The sequence below is a fragment of the Leopardus geoffroyi genome, chromosome X, assembly GCF_018350155.1.
Source record: "Leopardus geoffroyi isolate Oge1 chromosome X, O.geoffroyi_Oge1_pat1.0, whole genome shotgun sequence".
NCBI lineage: Eukaryota > Metazoa > Chordata > Mammalia > Carnivora > Felidae > Leopardus > Leopardus geoffroyi.
In genome coordinates, this window is record NC_059343.1 from 25994676 (window position 1) to 26013547 (window position 18872).

At 43.3% G+C, this 18872-nt stretch overlaps 1 long non-coding RNA gene across 1 annotated transcript in view; it reads left to right on the plus strand.

Moving 5' to 3' along the window:
• The first annotated feature begins 931 nt into the window (after positions 1-931).
• Positions 932-18872, plus strand: part of LOC123594958 — a 57513-nt gene continuing 39572 nt past the window's right edge. The window contains exons 1-3 of the long non-coding RNA XR_006710962.1: positions 932-1072; positions 5005-5216; positions 6610-6819. This is a non-coding gene — a long non-coding RNA (uncharacterized LOC123594958). The remainder of the gene's footprint in view (positions 1073-5004; positions 5217-6609; positions 6820-18872) is intronic.

Genomic DNA, 18872 nt, shown 5'->3' on the forward strand with positions numbered 1-18872 from the left:
ACTCTGTCTTGTTTTCATAGAATTTTCTACTCTTGGGGGCCAAAGCTGTGCTCATCATGTCCACTTTCTGTCACTTACCAGTTACTCTTGACAACTTAGCAATTTTGAGTGGGAAGTTTCAGTTTAAGATGCCTCGGCAGCTGGGACAAACAGCCAGTCACAAAACTGCAGTAAAATATGGGTATCAGAGCTGTAGGTACCAAGGACTGGGTATTATTAGAAAAGAAGTATATAGGAGCACCGGGATGGCCCAATCGGTTAAGTGTCCGACTTCGGCTGAGGTTGTGATCTCGTGGTTCGTGAGTTCAGGCCCCGCATCGAGCTCTGTGCCGACAGCTCAGAGCCTGGAGTCTGCTTCAGCTTCTGTGTCTCCCTCTTTCTGTGTCCCTCATCCACTTGCACTCTCTCTCTCTCTGTCTCAAAAATCAACATTTAAAAAATTAAATAAAAAACAAGATAAATATTCATTCTTTCTTTCAAGAAATATTTATCGAATGATTCTATGTGCTGGGCACTGTTCTAGATGCTGGGATACGTCAATGTACAAAACTGGAAAAATAAAGCTTGTTTCCATGAACCTTTAGAAACTAATGTAGAGGGCAGGTAATATATAAGATATAAATAAAAATACGCAGGGTGTTAGTGCTGAGGAGAATGAGAGGGATATAAAGTACCAGATTGGGAGGGGGTGACATTTTAGCTCCATTAGAACACCGTCCTCTCAATCCAGCACCTTATATCCCCTCTCATACTTTTTTTGAGAGAGGGAGAGAGAGAGAGACAGAGAGAATGAGAGAGAGAGAGAGCATGCACTCGAGCAGGGGAGGGGCAGAGGGAGAGAGAGAGAGAATGTTATGCAGGCTCCACACTCAACACGGAGTCCAACCCCAAAATGCTGGGATCATGACTTGAGCCAAAATCAAGAGTCAGATGCTCAACCAATGGAGCCACCAACGTGACCCAGAACCCTTCTCATTCTCCTTAGCACTTAGCGCTGTATCCTCATTGAGAAGATGCCCTTTGAACAAAGACCTGAAGAATGGCCTGCAGATGTCTCTGGAAAATCGTCCAGGTAGGTGAAGTAACAGCTACAAAGGAGGGACCAGGACCAATGTATGGCAGGAAATTAAAAAGTTCGCTGTGTCTGAAATAAACTAATAAGGGGAAGTATGGAAGGAAACGAAGTTGGAAAGGAGGGCCAGATCATACAAGGCCTTGCAGGCCGTTGTTAGAACTTTGATTTTTCCTGTGAGTGATGTTGGGAGCGTTTTAGATCTGCTGTAAGATGCCAGTAGGGTCATGTTGGCTGCCTTGATGAGAGAGAGTCTAAAGGGAACTTGAGAAGAAAGAGACACACACTTTATGTGGCTACTGCAATATGCCAGACCAGAGATTTGGGGTGCTTCAACTAGAGGAGTAACAGTGGCAGTGAGTGAGAAGTGATCAAATCCTGGGCGTATTCTGAAAGCACATTTGAGAGGGTCCATTGGGTGATTGGATGGTAGAAAAGGGAGTCCTGTGTGGCTCCAAGGTCCTTGGCCTGGACCAACAAAGGTTGAAGGTGACTTAAACTGAGATGGAGAAATCAGTCCGTGGCAGAAGGAGGTTTAGGGAAAGAATATCTGGGGATCAGTTTCAGACATGTTAAGTTTTTAAAAGCCTTTCTAGACATCTCAATGCAAGTGTTGAGCAGGCAATAGTCTGGAGTTAGAAAAGAGGTTTAGTCTGGAGATAGATATTGGCAAGGACTTAGCATAGGGTAGGTATTTAAAGCAGAAAGAACGGAAGAGATCACCTAAGGAATGAAGGTACCCAGAAGAGACAGGATGTGAAAATAAGAACATCAGAGTCAAGAGCATGACTCTTGAATCAGTAGTGTGCTCAAACGAGGTCCAGTTACTAGGAGCATGATAGGGATTTCTTGCTGAATAGATGGCTCAGTGCTCCCAGAAGGGTCTTGCTTGAGATTTCTTCTAACCGGGACTGACTTGAGTCAGATCAGATCTTCCTCCAGCCTTCAATCTGGCCAGCCCCACGGCGAGCTCCACTCCACAGCTGGGATTCAAGAAAGCCCATTATTTCTTTTCTTCTGACTTTGACCTCAGTTTCCTCTGCGTGGGTGGTTTTCAAAAATCATTGTGCATAATAATTCCCAGAAGGGTTTGTAGTTTCCTTCCTCCAGAGTCTCATTCTGTAGGTGGGCCTGGAAGTGTTCACTCTTATTAGCAAGTACCCTGCTTAATCTTGATGGGGGTGCTCCACTTGGAGAAAGCTAGATCGCCATAAAAAAATACTAAATATTTTATTACTCTAGAAGTATAAGTTTAATTACCCATAGTGGCTATTGACCTTAGCTTTCTAATGACGATGTAGTTACTTCATAAAAACTGTCATAGATTTTTTTTTTTAATTTTTTTTTCAACGTTTATTTATTTTTGGGACAGAGAGAGGCAGAGCATGAATGGGGGAGGGGCAGAGAGAGAGAGAGACACAGAATCGGAAACAGGCTCCAGGCTCTGGGCCATCAGCCCAGAGCCTGACGCGGGGCTCGAACTCACGGACCGCGAGATCGTGACCTGGCTGAAGTCGGACGCTTAACCGACTGCGCCACCCAGGCGCCCCAAAACTGTCATAGATTTTAAGCTCAATCATCTGTAGTCAGTTAATTAACTGCTTGAAAAATGCATTCAGAAAACAAACACTCCAAATCTATTACTTGTATAAAATGTTTGAAAAGAGTACTAAACAACGATCATTGATTCGGAGAGTTAAGTTTTGAGCACACAAGAAGACATTTGTATCTAAAGACTGTGTGATAGGGACACCTCTGATCACCCATGCCCAGTTTTGCTCTCCTTCCGGATAGACAGGAGCATTATACTTTGGAGGGGCCATGTCCTTAGTTCTGGTCAATGGATCGTGAGCAGAAATACTGGATGTCGCTTCCAGACCAAAATATTTCAGAGTTCACCTTTGACCTTCCACAGTTTCTTCCTTTGCCACAGCAAGTGTGGAGGAGGTGTGGCATTGAGTTGATGAATATGGAAGATCAAAACAGTCTGCATCTTTGGTCATCTGAGGACAGTGTTTCCGAGTCTCTGTATTCACAGCAGACTTTGTGAGTGCAAAATACATTTTGCGTTAACCCACTGAGATTCTTCAAATTTTTTTTAACGTTTATTTATTTCTGAGACAGAGAGAGACAGAGCACGAACAGGGGAGGGACATAGAGAGAGGGAGACCCAGAATCTGAAACAGGCTCCAGGCTCTGAGCTGTCAGCACAGAGCCCGACGCGGGGCTCGAACTCACGGACCGTGAGATCATGACCTGGGCCGAAGTCGGACGCTCAACCGACCAAGCCACCCAGGCGCCCCAACCCACTGAAATTCTTATTTGTTCGTTTGTTACTGTGGCCTAAGCCTATCCTATCGTGACTCATCACCTGCCATTGTATCATAAGATGTCTATGAGAGTATAGATCTGGAAGAGATTTGATGATTGTAAGTTTATAACTCTGATTTTCAGACTTTACATCACATATTGAAATGCTGTCCTTGCTACAAAAACAATCGAATCACCTCTCACATAACTGTTCTATGTCTCTCTCGTGTCTATAGTTTCAAGTTGTCTGTGAAATGTAACATGAAACTTTGCTGCCTGCATGTCCCCGATTATCCTACTTACTTTGTTGATATTTATATTAGGAAACTGAAACAGAGTACATCCCATTTTTCAAACACTGCTCCCCTGAGGAGTTGTTTCCTGGCCTTAGCTCTTCTCCTACCCCTCAGTAGGCCCATTCACCAGTTCACCTTCTTTCTCACTTTCCCTTTTACACAGGCCAGGCTGGGTGGCTACCCCACATCTCCCTTTGCTGCCCCCATGTGCTTCTGGAATATTCTGTGCATACATCTCACCACATGATATTAAAATTTGCTGTTTACTTATTAGGCTTGAGCTCTTTACCCATAGGGACTGTATCTCATTTGTGCCTAGTGCGTAGCACCTAGAAGGCACTCAGTTAATGTTGTTGAACTGAACCTAAGTGCTTGAATCACGTATGTAGAGGCTGTATGTGTCTCCGCAGATAGCATCTGTTTCATCATCAACTGACTTACACCCTTGGAGAAATTCTCTGGTTTCTCAAGGATGGCTCTTATTCCAGGTCTCAGGTAATGCCCCAGCTTTCTCTAGTGGCCCTCATAGGAAACACTTATGTTTGAAAGGAATATTAATAGTTATTAAAGACACAAAATACTAGCTGACTGTTCCATATCAATGTGTCAAAAGAATCATAAAAGCATAGAGGATGTAGCCGCTTTTTAAAGTAATCACTGTATGCAGTGAATACTGGCTGATTTCTAATTCATGAAATCCCTATCATCCGTCTTCTGAAAATGAGTTGGGAATCTAGTTTTGTAGACACCCTAATTTTATTTGATTAGTTTAAGAAGCAAAAGCGCGAGTTAATGGTGTATTACCATTCCCATGTACTAGAAAGATGTGGTAATGAAATATAATTGTCAACTATTCCATATGTTAATGGGAACTACATGTGAGAATTTGATATGCCTGCTTGCTCTATAAAATATCGTGAAGAGGCTCAGCGCAGAGCGCGACCTGGGGCTCGAACTCACAAACGGTGAGATCATGACCTGAGCTGAAATCAAGAGTCAGACGCTGAACCGACTGAGCCACCCAGGCACCCCTTAATTTCTTTCAAAATAAGAAGAAAAAAATGAAAATATAATAATGAATATATAACAACGAATCCATCCTGGATTATATTGATCTTTATTCCAATGTAGTCACAAAATATATTTTAATAGTTGTGTGTGTGTGTGTGTGTGTGTGTGTGTGTGTGTGTGGAAGAAGTAGCCTACACAGGCAAAAGTGCCTAGAGCCCTAGAACATCATAATGCAGCCCTGGTGATAATTCTCTAAAAAGTGTGATATGCAGAATTTTCCAGAAGTTACTTGTGCATGAGTATCTTTTTGTACAGTTTCTCCGAGGACCAGGGTTAAGAACATGTGGAAATATTTATGTGGTGAAATGAATACTGGAACAAGAGCTACAAGAATTGAATTTTAGTGTTATCGTCTGCCAACAAACCACGCATCTTTGAGTAAAGCCATGCAGCATCCCTGGCCCAGATTGTTAAGAAAAAATGAGGCTGTTCAATTGGATGTCTTAAATATGTTTTCTAGCTTAAAGGTAATATTATTTCATCTTTTGAATATCCTTGCTTGGTTTGCTGAGTTTTTAAGTTTATGCACATAGGTTAGAACATAAATTCTGAGTGAAAAGTGTATTACTCTGGGCTGAAAGTCAGAAATAAATGTTCTATGCCTGCTTTTGGCCTTAACGAACTTCTATCAAGACTTGGTAGAATTAACATCTACCAAACGTTTGCCTCTCAAACAAGAAAAACAAGAAGACATTTGGGGGTATTCCCATCTTGAATGTGTTCTCTACTTACATAGGAAGTGATTAAACTGAAAGTCTTCTCTCCCTATGATGGGGGGTGGTGCTGTGTTGGGAGTGTGGTTGGTCAAGAAGGAAAAGACACACGTGTCTCTCAGGTTTTAAGTGTGGGTGACCCCTTGGCTAGTTGAACTGCCAACTCACTTTTTTGGCAGGTTGAGTTTTTGGTTATTTGTAGGATACCAAAATGGAAATGCCCCACAGATGGTTGTATACGTGAGTCTAAAATTCAGGAGAGCGGCTAGGTCTGGTGTCTTATATTTGGGATTCTTCAACGTAGTGGCATCGAAGAAATAATCCTAGCGAATAAGAGAGTGAGAAGGATAGTGGGCTTAGGGTATACGTAGGGGAAGCGTCACCTTTAAGGAGGAGTTATAGCAAGATAAGCTCCCAAAAGGGGGACAAAAAAAAACCCCAGAGAAATACAAGAACTAGAAGAGGGTATCATTATAGAAATAGAGCAGAGGGGATTATAAATGGAAATGGAGTAGAAAGATTTAAGACTGAACAAGAAAAAAGAAAACAGGTACTCATACTCATTGCAAACGAGACCATGAATAACTAAAACTTTCCTGGGAGTCAATTTGGCCTTGTGCAGCAAAACCCCCAAAATATTTACCGCCTGGAACCTGGTAACTCCTTTTTCAATAATTTACGCTAAAGAAAGAATCCCAAGGAAATTGTCAAAGACTTACATTCAGGATGTATCTAATACCTTGACATATAATTTAAAAAAAGATTAAGAATATAGAGCAAATATCCAACAGTAGAAGAATGGGTCATACGTGACACTTCATCCCATTTTATAGAATATCATGCAGCAGTTATAAGCATTTTCAAAACACATTTAAGGATATGGGAACATATTCACAGTATGATGTTTTATGAAAAACAGCTAAAAGCTACCGCGGAGAACTGTGCCTATGTATCTATCTGCCTGGTGATCAAGGTATATGTGTGTACATCAGAATGTTAGCCATGCTTATCCCCATTTAGTGTTATTACAGGTGAAGTTAATTTTCTCCTTCGTGTTTTCCTGTATTTTCCAAATGTCATATAATTGCTATGGTCTGAGTGTTTGTGTCCCTCCAAAGCTCATAAGCCGACACTCTAACCCCCACAGGTGATGGTATTAGAAGGTGGAGCTTTGGGAGGTGCTGAAGTCTCTAGGGTGAAGCCCTGATGAATGGGATTAGTGCCTTATAAAAGGGGCTTCGCAGAGCCCCCCTCCCCTCCCTGCCGTGTCGGGATCCGATCAGATGCCTGCCACCTGGAAGAAGGCCTTCGCTGACCGTGCTGGCGCCTTGATCTCGAACTCCCAGTCTCCAGAACGGTAAGAAATAAATTTCTGTTGTTTCCAAGCTACTCAGTCTGTAGTATTTTGTTATGGCAGCCCGACTGAATGGACTAAGACAGTAATGGACAGTAAAATCACCAATTTTACACTCAGGATAAAAAGATTACATTTTGAAAGGAGAAAGCAATTAACGGCGTCAAAGACAGAGTGAAGTCTGGTCACGTAAGACCGGAACACGTATATTCGATTTGGCACTTGGGTCATGATGTATCCTAGGCAAAACACTTTCAGTGGAGGCATGAGGAAGGCCGGTTTGAGAGCTTAAAACTGAAGTGAACACTCCAGAAAGCCAGTTTTTCTGTGCTTTCAAAGGAGCTAAAAGTGGAGTAAGTGAGAGCAGCTGGATGGTAGTTGAATAGGATGCAGGTGTAAGGGCCTTTTAAAATGAAAAGGTCTTCAGTTGTTTATAGACTGAAGGGAGGATCCAATAAAGAGGTCGAGAAAGATGACTGACAGAGCAAGGTCAGGGCAGATACGGGAGATTGAGTTGGGCCACCGGCCTGCGTTGGCCTTGAACTGGGAAGGGACACTGCAGACTTCTGGAGTGAGGGAAAGAAAGGAAAAACCAATGAATATAGATATGTTTACAGAGAAATTGAGTGAGACCTCCCTGATGACCTCAATTTTTTCACCGATGTCAAGGCAAGGTCATCTGCTGAGAATGAAATCAGCAGTTGTCGGGAGGAAGGACTTGGGGTAAGTATTGAAGTTCCGGGACAGTCGTGGGGAGCGGAAAGAGAGCTGACCAAGGCTAAGGAAAGCGACAGCAAGGTCGTACTGGGAGGCTCACCGCATTTGGACACGGTAAACGTGTGGGACCATCGCGTGTGACTATTTTTAAATTCCTTTAACAGAGCGAAGCCACCAGGCGGGAACAAAGTGGTGCGCAAAACGAACAGTAGAAAGTGGTGAGCAGCAGGCAGGAAGCTAAAAGTGGGGCGGTGTGTCAGCGATGACAAGATTCAGGGCCTGAGCTTCTGCACAGGGAGCTCAAGCGGTGGCAGGCCGTTGTGTGGGACAAGGCGTCTCCGCGAGTGTTCAGATCTAGATTCGGGCCAGGGACGAAGGTGGGGCGCCGGCCGTTGGGGTGAGGTGATGGATAACCAGGTGGCAAGTGGATTGGCCACGATCGGTGGGGACTGAGGGCGGAGTACCGAGGCCACTGTGCCAGGAGAACGAGATCCTGGGAGAGGATGACAAAATCCTGTCCAGAAGCAACCCTGATAAATGCATCCAAATGCCAGCTCACCGCTTGCACTGGTGGCTCACTGTGTGGGAGGCCGGGCAGCCTCTGTGAACGTGGCTAAAGGGGAGGAGGTGGGGGCCTGAGGAAGGGTGACAGCGAAGGCCAGAAGAGAGCAAGTTTGCTACCCGAACAACTTAAGATGGAGAGGAGTTTGTTAACGCCGGAGTGAGGTTTCAACAGGATCCATGGTTGAATGGGGCCAGTTGTTAGAGAAGTCAGTTTGTGAGTTCCAGCCCTGCACCAGGCTGTCTCCTGTCAGCGCAGATCCTCTGTCCCCCGAGTCTTTCTCTCCCCCTCCCCTTCTCTCTCTGCCCCTCCCCGCCTCAAACCAATAAAAATATAAAGAGGAAAACAAAGAAGTTAACCAAGGAATGTATAGGGGCCTTACATGCCCTCAATTTGTACCAAGTGGTTTGGGGGCCTTCGTTATAAAAAAAAAAAGTCTCTAATATGTTCAATTATTGTATTTCTACTTTCTAAAAGCCATGAAATCTCCTAAATTTTGTGTTCTGAACTCACATTCATGTCACATTTATCGAATATGTAGTCGAGGAACAAACTCTGATTTTTGAAGAGCTCGCTTAGGTTGTTTTTTTATTCCCTCCTGGAAGAAGATCTATATCTGGGTTCCCCCTCCCAGTTATTTAACTTGGAAAGAGACAGCCAATCTTAGAAAGAGATTTTTGGGGTGCCTGAGTGGTTCATTTGGTCGAGCCGCTGACTCTTAATTATGGCTCAGGTCACGATGCCAGGGTCGTGGGTCTGCTTGGGGTTCTCTCTCTCCTATGCCCCTCTCCCCCGCTCGCTCTCAGTCTCGCTCTCTTTCTCAAATTAAAAAAAAAAAAAATAGCTTCCGTGTGGCCAATATCTAAACACTAGTCTATCCCTCTGGTTGGAAAAGCCTCCGTTATGCATCGCTTTTTCCGGGCTTCCTTGGAGCTGCGGCCTGGACGTGTGACCTGGGCCTGACCTATGAGCTGTGCACACAACAGACTTGGAATCGGTGACTCGGGGGACAAAGAGGCTGGGACAGAGGCATTTTGTTTTTCTGGCAGTAACAACCAGAAGAATGCGGTATTAGGAGAGGGTGGCAAGCGACTGAAACGTAGCTCTCCTGACGCCAGTGCCACGGGGTGGTTTTGACCGTGTTCCAGCCTGTGGGGCCCTCCTTGCTCCTCGCCTTTTCCTGAGCCCATTCCTCAAATCCTCCCCGTGATTTTGTGACCTACTACGTGGTCTTTCAACCGATTCCTTTTCTCTTAAGTCTGCCAGAGTTGGTTTCTGGTGGTGGCAACTTGGAGACAACTTACTCTAGTTGCTGAGTGTTCTGAACGTAAACTTACCCGGTGACCCAGCCATTCTCCTTGTAGGTTTAAAGCACCCAGAAATGCAAACATGGACTAGGATGTCCAGAGCAGCCTCGTAATCAAAGACAAAAACTGGAAACCACGCAAAAGAACATCAACATTTGTCCACTGTGGGAAAATAAATACACAGATCGTGGCAAATGGTTCGAATACCGTACAAAACAGTGACAATGATGAACTGCGATTTCCACAATACAGATGTGTCTCAAACCAAATGCTGAGCAGGAGAAACCAGACAACAAAAAAATACATGCCTGTTAATTTCATTTATGTGAAATGTAAAAAAAAGCAACATGATATGATGATATTGCAAGTGAGAGTAGTATTGCTTTCGTAGAGGGGAAAGTAACTCGGAAGGGGCACAGCGTGAGGATTTCCAGGTCTCTGGTCACGTTCTGTTACTTGACCTGTACGGTGATATTGTGGCCGTGCTTCGTTTTGGGTAATTCAGACATTGCTCTTAAGATCAGTGACCTTTTCTATCTGTGGTTATCAACGGAAGTGCATATGGAGCAAGGAAAACGGAGGCTGACACAGATCAAATAAACTGCCCAACATCGTATGAATGTTCGCTTAACCAGGCTGCCGGATGCCCACTCCCAAGCTCTTAGAATCGCCCCCCAACATTCTTGGCAGGAAGGCCTTACAAGCATCCTCGAGTCAAAACGTGAGGTTCGGAGGTTTGGGACCCTGGCCTGCATCTTGAAGCTAGTCTGCAGGGGATGGAGCCATAATCTCTGTAGACTCGGTTTCGATGTGTTTTCGCTGCACGGCCTAGTTCGGAAAGTGGAGAGACAGATCATACTGGCAGCATACAAACGGCATGTATAAAGACTTGATCTACTGCTGATGCGAAATGGTATCCATGAGTCACTTACACGGAAGCAAACAGCCAGGGTACAGATGACCACGTATGGTATGCTACCATCGGCGTACAAGTTGCACACCTTTGTGCGTGTGTGTGCGCGCGCGTGCGTGTGTGCACTTGCGTATTTTCTCTTAAGTATTAAGTATTTCTGGAAGCCGCGCCAAGAAACTGGTAACACTGATTGCTTCTGGGAAAGTGAGCAGGTTGGCTGAGGGACAGAGGTAGAAGAAAGAATTTTACTGTAGACTCTATAAATCATTTAAGTTTTGAAGCATGGGAAATGTGTATTTTATTTATTTGTTTATTTAAGTGAGAGGGGGAGAGAGAGAGAGAGAGAAGGCACAAGCAGGGGAGAGGAGCAGAAGGAGAGAGAAAAAAAATCCTAAGCAGATTCTAAGCTCAGCACAGAGTCCGATATGGGGCCCAGTCCCACAACCCTGAGATCATGGCCTGAGCAGAAATCAAGAGTTGGACACTCAACCGACTGAGCCACCCAGGCCCCCTGTATTGTGCATTTTCAAATACGTTTAAAAGTCTTCATTTGTCCTGCAACCAAAAGTGTATCTCCCCAGGGGAATGTATGAGCAGTGCCTAGAGGTGGAGAATTCAGGATTTTTCAGGGACTCAGTTGATGTGTTCAATTTGGGGGAGCACGGTTTTCCTTTGTGTTTCCGGCTCTTCATCTTAACAGTGACGTAAGATAGGTCTTAGCTCCTTCTTCACACTTGTAGGAGGTCAGTGGCATGATAGGTGAGTTTGGGAAGCTACAATTTTTTTATGATGACCAGTACCTCACCCATGTGGCATAGCACTAGAACATGACCCTCTCCTCCACCTGTTTCTCCCCTTTCCTAATTAACTGTATCCACTGATTTTCCATGTCTCGCCCCTCCTCATTCCAGACCTCACAAACACCCGTTACCCACAATTTGAAGAGCCTCTCCAATTGGAAGGTGTGCAGCCTTAGGCCTAGTATTTTGTGTGTGTGACCAAATTTTAAAACACGTAGACAGTGGGCAATAGGGCCTCCCTATGTTGACCATGCAAAAGAATAAGTTGTGTGAAGCACAGGGATCCTTTCTTTGGAGAAATTCCTTAACAGAACTCGAAACATCATGAATGAATGGACCGAGTGAGATAAGGAGCCCTGCCCGTACACATTCAGTATTTGGAAGGACCCTTGGCTTTGTTGTGTCCTGACAGTCGGTCCCCAGGGCTACCAGAGGCAGAGTTAATCTCTAGACCACCCATTTTACTATGGAACTCAAGGAACGGCGTATACTTTGGAAAGCTCGGTATGCATTGTTTTGATTTTTTAAGACCTCATGTAATACCACAATACATACGGAGGCAAACAGCACCATCTACAAATTAACCGTCCTTACCTGAGCATGTGGGCATTAACCAGTTGTCACGTAACTCTGCGTCCTCATCGTGTCAGGCCTCCAGTGTACGCAGAGAATTCCCCACCTTGCAGATCTGTTCCTACCTCTCTTTTTCCATTCACCAGTCCTTCAGGTAGCCACACAGCTTTACATGAGGACAGCATACATACGTAAAAATACATTGGGAGAGAAATCAGTTACAGTCATCAGTAAGATGTACATGAAGGTGTTTTTTAACTGATGTTGAATGGGAACTGCAACGTTTCAAGGACATCAGAGCGATTGGCAAGCCTATGTTAATGGACGAAGCTTTTTGTGGGAAAACATGTCAAGATAGAACAGTCAAACTGGCAGAATTTTAAAACTGTACTACCTTAGCATTTTCAGCATTGCTTTGGCATTTTAAAGTAGGGCTCAGTGACAGTGCAGGTAATTTCAGTTATTTGTTAATATCGGCACCTTGTCAGAAGTGAACTTTTTTTCTCTAAATGGTTTTAAAGATGTGTTGATTCATTTCAAATTTTTTACTGAGGTGTAAGAGATACGTGGTAAGGCACACAAATCTCAAGTCTTCAACTCGAACTTCTGTGCGTGGGTGCGCGTGTGTGTGGAAGATGGAAATACACACAATTCACAAAGTCAGCTTTACACAAACGAATCTTAGTTATTTGTGAAGTAATAATTAATGGTAGTAACAATGTGAAAAACACTTGTAGTTCTTCAAAGCCCCTTTATGTACATTATTTTCACCAAGGGTGGCAACCACCTGTGAGAAGGGTAAAGGGAATGTTATTCATGGGGTGAAATCGAATAAAATAAGGGACAGAAAGCCTAAGTGAGCTTGTATGAAGACGTGTTTCTTCATTCCTGCTGATACATATCAATAATGAGATACTGACCTTCCAACGTACCGTTCTCCTTTGCCGTCTCAATTTATTTATTCCTCTTTGGAAACAATAGCGAATGTCCTCTCTTGTGCTCACCCCCTAGTATTCACAAAATGAAATCAGTGCACAGTGGATCTAAATATTTTCTTGAATTAAATCCAACCATCTCAAAATGAGCACAAGATTGAATATTCTCCAGTGGCTTGTGACATCAGCTGAGTGACATGAGTGAATTACAGGGCTATCTCTTACCCAATATGTCTTATTTAATTTTCGGATTCAGGCAGGCAAATTGACCATGTATACTTGCTTGTGTCAGTAGCTAATTTTAGATCACTATTCTAATTGGAAATGGCATGCCCCTTTAGCTTGTCATGTGAGAATTCACATTTTCTGATTAATGTGATTCATTTATATTAGATTTGACTCGACAGAATGGCAATGTGTAATACAGGAGGCAAGTATGGCGGGATTTCTCTCTCTCTCTCTCTCACTCAGTCACACTCTTTATAAATGATCCAGTCAAGGCATCAGGCTGCAGTGTCTTCCGTTTAATGAGATAAATTTTGAACTCACACCTATTCTGATGTGACTTCCGTGGTATTTGCATACAAGTCAGGCAACCCTTATCAGAGGGGGCAATTTTATCCGTAGTCCTGTATTTACATTCCTTTATGGCAAATGGACAGCCCGCTGTGATAGATAGGTTGCTCTTTCGTTACTGTTGTTGTGTGTCTAAACTGCAGATTGGAGAAAGCTGGACATTCCTGTTTCCGATGCAATTTAAGGACCGTGATAGGAATTGTGTAAGTAGTATCTGATGTTGGGATGAGTCTGGTAAAATTAACAACTGGTGAAATGAGACTCATAACTAAAAATGAAAGGAAATGTTTGAAAGACTAAAGGGAAAACATACCAGGTTAGGAATTCCTGCTACTAAAAGGAAAAAAATACTTTATTTTAACAACTTATGAGTTTTATATACTCTATGCCCCTCCTTTTATTATGTTGAAGTATGTTCACTCGAAACCTACTTTGTTGAGCCTTTTTTTTTTTGTCATGAGAGGATGTTCTACCTTGTCAAATGCTTTTTCTTCATCTATTGAATGATCCTGTGTTCATTCCCTTTCTTTTATTGATGGGATGTTTTATCACATTGATGGATGAGCAAATATTGAACCAGTCTTGCAACCCAGGAATAAATCCCCCTTGATCATAGTGAATGATTTTTTTTTAATGTGTTCTTGAATTTGGTTTGTTAGTATTTTCAGGAGGATTTTTTGCATCCATGTTCATCAGAGATCTTGGCCTGTAGTCCTCTTTTTTTGTGGTATCTTTATCTGGTTTTGGTATCAGGGTAATGCTGGCTGGCCTCATAGAATGAATTTGGAAGTTTTCCTTCCTCTCCTGTTTTTTGGAATAGTTTGAGAATAGGTATTAACTCTTCTTTAAATGTTTGGTAGAATTCGCCCGTGAAGCCATCTGGTCCTAGACTTTGGTTTGTTGGGAGTTTTTGATTACTAATTATTTTCTTGCTGGTCATCGGTCTGTTCAAATTTTCTACTTCTTCCTGTTTCAGTTGTGGAAGTCTGTATGTTTCTCAGAATATCTGCTAGGTTGTCCAATTTGTTGGCATATAGTTTTTCAAAATATTCTCTTATGATTGTAATTCTGTGGTGTTGGTTTTATTTCTCCTCTCTCATTTGTGTTCTCATTAATTTGAGTTCTGATATGTATTATTTCCTTCTGCTGGTTTTAGGTTTTGTTTATTGTTCTTCTTAGCAATGATAGGTTGTTTATTTGAACTTTGTTTTCTTGCTTATTGAGGTAGACCTGTATTGCTGTAAACTTCCCTCTCAGAACTGCTTTTGCTGCATCCCCAAAGTTTTGGACCACTGTGTTTTCATTTTCATTTGTTTCCATGTACTTTTTTATATCTTCTTTTATCTCCTGGCTGATCCGTTTGTTGTATAAGCAGCATGTTATTTAACCTCCACGTGTTTGTGGCATTTCCAGAGTTATTCTTGTGGTTGACTTCCAGTTTCATAGTGTTGTGGTCAGAAAAGATGCTTGGTATGGTTATGATTTGAATCTTGTTGAAATTGTTGAGGCTTGTTTTGTGGGCTAACGTGTGATCTCTTCTGGGGAATGTTTTGTGTGCACTTGAAAAGAAGGTGTATTCTGCTCTTTTAAGTTGGAATGTTCTGAATATATATATTAAGTCCAAGTTGTCCAGTGTATCATTCAAAGCCATTGTTTCCTTGTTGATTTCCTGCCTAGATGGTCTGTCCATTGATGTCAGTGGGTGTAAAAGTCTCCTACTATTACTGTATGATTATTGATTAGTTCTTTTATGTTTGTTATCAATTGTTTTATGTATTTGAGTGCTTTCAAGTTGGGTGCATAAATACTTAGAATTATTATATCTTCTTGTTGGATTGTCCCCTTGAGTATGTTATAGTAACCGTCTTTGTCTCTTGTTATAGTCTTTGTTTTAAAGTCTTTCTTGTCTGATATTAAGTACTGCTACTCCTGTACTTTCTTTTGACATTCATCTGCACGATAGCTGTTTCTCCATCCCCTCAGTTTGAATCTGCGGGTGTCTTTAGGTCTAAAGTGAGTCTCTTGGGTTTGTGTGTGTGTGTGTGTGTGTGTGTGTGTGTGTGTGTGTGTGTTTGGTTCTTTCTTTCTTTTTTTTAATCTTTATTTTTTTGAGAGTGAGAAAGACAGAGTGTGAGCAGGGTAGGGGTAGAGAGAGAGGGAAACACAGAATCCGAAGCAGGCTCCAGGCTCTGAGCTCTCAGCACAGAGCCCTATTTGGGCTCAAACCCATGAACCGCCAGATCATGACCTGAGCTGAAGTCGGAGGCTTAACTGACTGAGCCACCCAGGCGCCCCTAAAATGAATCTCTTGTAGGCAGCACATAGATGGGTCTTGATTTGTTTATCCATTCTGTCACCCTGTGTCATTTGATTGTAGCATTTAGGCCATTTACATTCAAAGTAGTATATGATAGATGTGTACTTAATGCCATTTTATTGTTTCTGAAGTTATTCTCTGATCCTTTCTTGTCTTTCTTTCTTTGATGGTTTGTTGGATTTCTTTAGTGATCTACTTGGATTTCTTTCTCTTCATCTTCTGAATATTGATTAGTGGTTTTTCAAATATGGTTACCGTTAGGTTTATATATAACTTCTGCATATAGCTGTCTATATTAAATTGATGGTTGTTAAAGTTTGAACCCATTCTTTCCTCTCTCCTTCCTACATTTTAGGTATATGTTATTATATTTTATATCCTTTTATTTTGTGAGTTCCTTCACAGATTTTTTACAGAAATACTCATTTTTACTGCTTTTGTGTTTCTAACCTTTATACTGTCACCTTTGGTCTCTTTACTCAGAGATTCCCCTTTAATATTTCTTGCTCGTTTAGTAATCAAAAACGCCTTTAGTTTTCGTTTGCCCGGGAAACTCTTTACCCCTCCTTCTATTCTGAATAATAGCCTTGTTGGGTAGAGTATTCTTGGCTACAGATTTTTACCATTCAGCACTTTTGAATATATCATGCCATTCCTTCCTGGCTTGCCAAGTTTCCATTGAAAAATCTCTTGCTAGCGTTATGGATATTCCCTTATAAATTAATTACTTCTTTTGTCTTGCTGCTTCTAAGATTTTTTTCTTTATCACTATATTTTACAATTTTAATTACAATAAGTCTTCATGTGGGTCTGCTTTTGTTGATTTCGATGGGAGTTCTCTGTGCCCCCTGATCTGGATGTCTGTTTACTTTCCCAGATGAGGCAAGCTTTTAGCTATTATTGCCTCAAATAAGTTTTCTTCCCTCTTTTCTCTTATCTTCTTCTGGGACTCCTATAATATGAATGTTACTACATTTAATGGAGTCACTGAATATCCTAAGCCTATTCTTGTTTTGCATAATTCTTTGTTCTCTCTTTTGTTCAGCTTTATTGCTCTCCATTACTCTGTCTTCTAGGTCACTAATTCATTCCCCTGCTTCTTCCATCCGGCTGTTCATTCCATCAAGTGTGCTTTTCATTTCATTTATTGTGCCCTTTATCTCTGCTGTGTTGTTTCTTATCTCTGTGTTAAGGGCCCCTCTCATGTCTTCCCCCTCTTTTCTAAAGTCCGGTGGATATCGTTATGATGATTGTTTTAAATTCTTCATCAGGCAGCTTACTTACATCTGTATTGCTTAGATTCCTGACCATGGATTTGTCCTCTTCTTTCATTTGGGATACACTTCTCTGTCTCCTCATTTTTTTCTGCCTCTCTAGAGGTGTCTCTCTGTGTTAGGAAAGTCAGCTGTGTCTTCTGGTCTCGAAAGTAATGACTTTATGAAGAAGAGGCCCTGGAGTGCCCTGCAGTGCAATGTCCCAGGCAGGGACCCAGGGACCCAGGCAGGCCAGCTCTGAGGCAACGTGCACATTGGGGAACTTGGGAACAGGACAGTGATGTTAGCAAAATTTGCACTGGGTCGCTAGTCCTGTGCCAGATCCCCTGAAGCACTGAGGCTGTGCCTGGGTGCAGCTGGGGGCATGCGGCTGGGCGCGGCCCTGGTGATGGCTGGGCGCAGTTGAGCCTGGCACGAGATGGTGCCTGGGCGTGCATGGCTGGACACCGTGCACGGTGGCAGCCGTGCACCTGGCGGCTGGGCACGGCACAGTAGTGAGGGCCCGGCGCCAGCCTTGGCTGGGTGGGGCGTGCGTGGGGCTTTAACCAAATTGCCCTGAGCCCAGGTCAGAGGCTAACAGACTTGAAGTAGGTGGGTCCTTACGAGAACTCGTGGGTGTGGCACACCGCTAGCAGCTTAGGTCACAAGTGTCTGTGCGGTGCCTCGGCCTGCAGGTGGATGCGTGCTGATGCCGAGGGGTAGGGGAGGTAAAATGGCGCCTACCAGCTCCCTTGTTTTCAAAGTGGCCTCCCAGCAGCCTCCGAAATCAGTATGAACCGGTCTGTTCCCCGTTTGCCCCAGTGTTGGGGATACATCGTCATTTTTATGTCGTGTCTCCATTCAGGCTGCTGTGTATTTAAGGGGGACAGCACAGCTCTCACTCGCCTTCCGGACTCGCCCAGTGCCGAGTCAGCTGACTTTTAAAGCTCCAGGTTGTAAGCCCTGCCGCAATTCAGCCCTTCTGGTTTTTAAAACCAAACGTCAGGGGGACAAGCGTTCCCCGTGTGACCTCCCTGGCGCGAGGGCCCATTTCTCTGCCCTTTCCATGCTTGCAGCTCCCTCCCCCCTGGGGCAGCCTCCCTCCACCTTTCTGACCTTTCTAACCTTCCAGATGCAGCTCCTTCTCTCGGCTTAGTTGTAGAGTTTGTTCGGCCAGTCTTCACATTCCTCTCCAGTTTATGGACTTGGGTGTGCGTGATAGCGAGTTGTAAACTAGGATGGGGTGAGCTCAGGTCCTCCTGCTCTGCCGTCTCCCGAAGCTCCTTACAATCCAGGTCATGAACACATCCATCCCGCCACGTACTTAGCCTCTCGTGCGTGTGGTGAGAACACTCGAGATCTGCGCTCGGCACATGTCAAGTATATAATACAGTACTGTTAACTGTAGTCGCCCTGCTGTACGTTACATTCTCAGAACTTAGACGTCTTACGACCACAAGTTTGTACCCACTGAGCCACGTCTCCCCACTTCCTCCGCTCTGCCTCAAGTCCCTGGCCACCACCATTCTGCCCTCAGCTTCTGTGAGTTGGATTGTTTTAGATTCCACGTATGAATGAGATTTCTTTTTTTCTCATGGGTAAATATTTCCATTATACATACATATATATACATAGATACATATATATATATCACATTTTCTTCATCCGTTCACTTAGGTTGTTTTCCTATCCTAGCTATTGTGAACAATGCTGCAGTGAGTATGGGAACGCAGATACCTGTTTGCGATTGACTTTATTTCCTTCGGTCATAGACACAGCTGTTTCCATTTGTGATTTCTGAGGAACCTCCATACTGTTTTGCACAGCTGTGGCACCAGTTTCCATTCCCACTAACAGCACACGGGGCCTCCCTTTGCTCTACACCCTTGCCAGTGCTTGTTATTTCTTGGCTTTTTGGTGACAGTCATGCTAACGGGCGTGACATCCTATCTCCTTGTGATTTTGATTTGCATTTCCCTGATGATGAGTGATGTCAAAAACCTTTTCATGTATTTTTGGGCCATTTATATGTCTCCTTTGGAAACATGTCTATTCAGAGACGCTTTACCTAAAAAGGATTGCGGGTTACTGGTGACAGTTGCC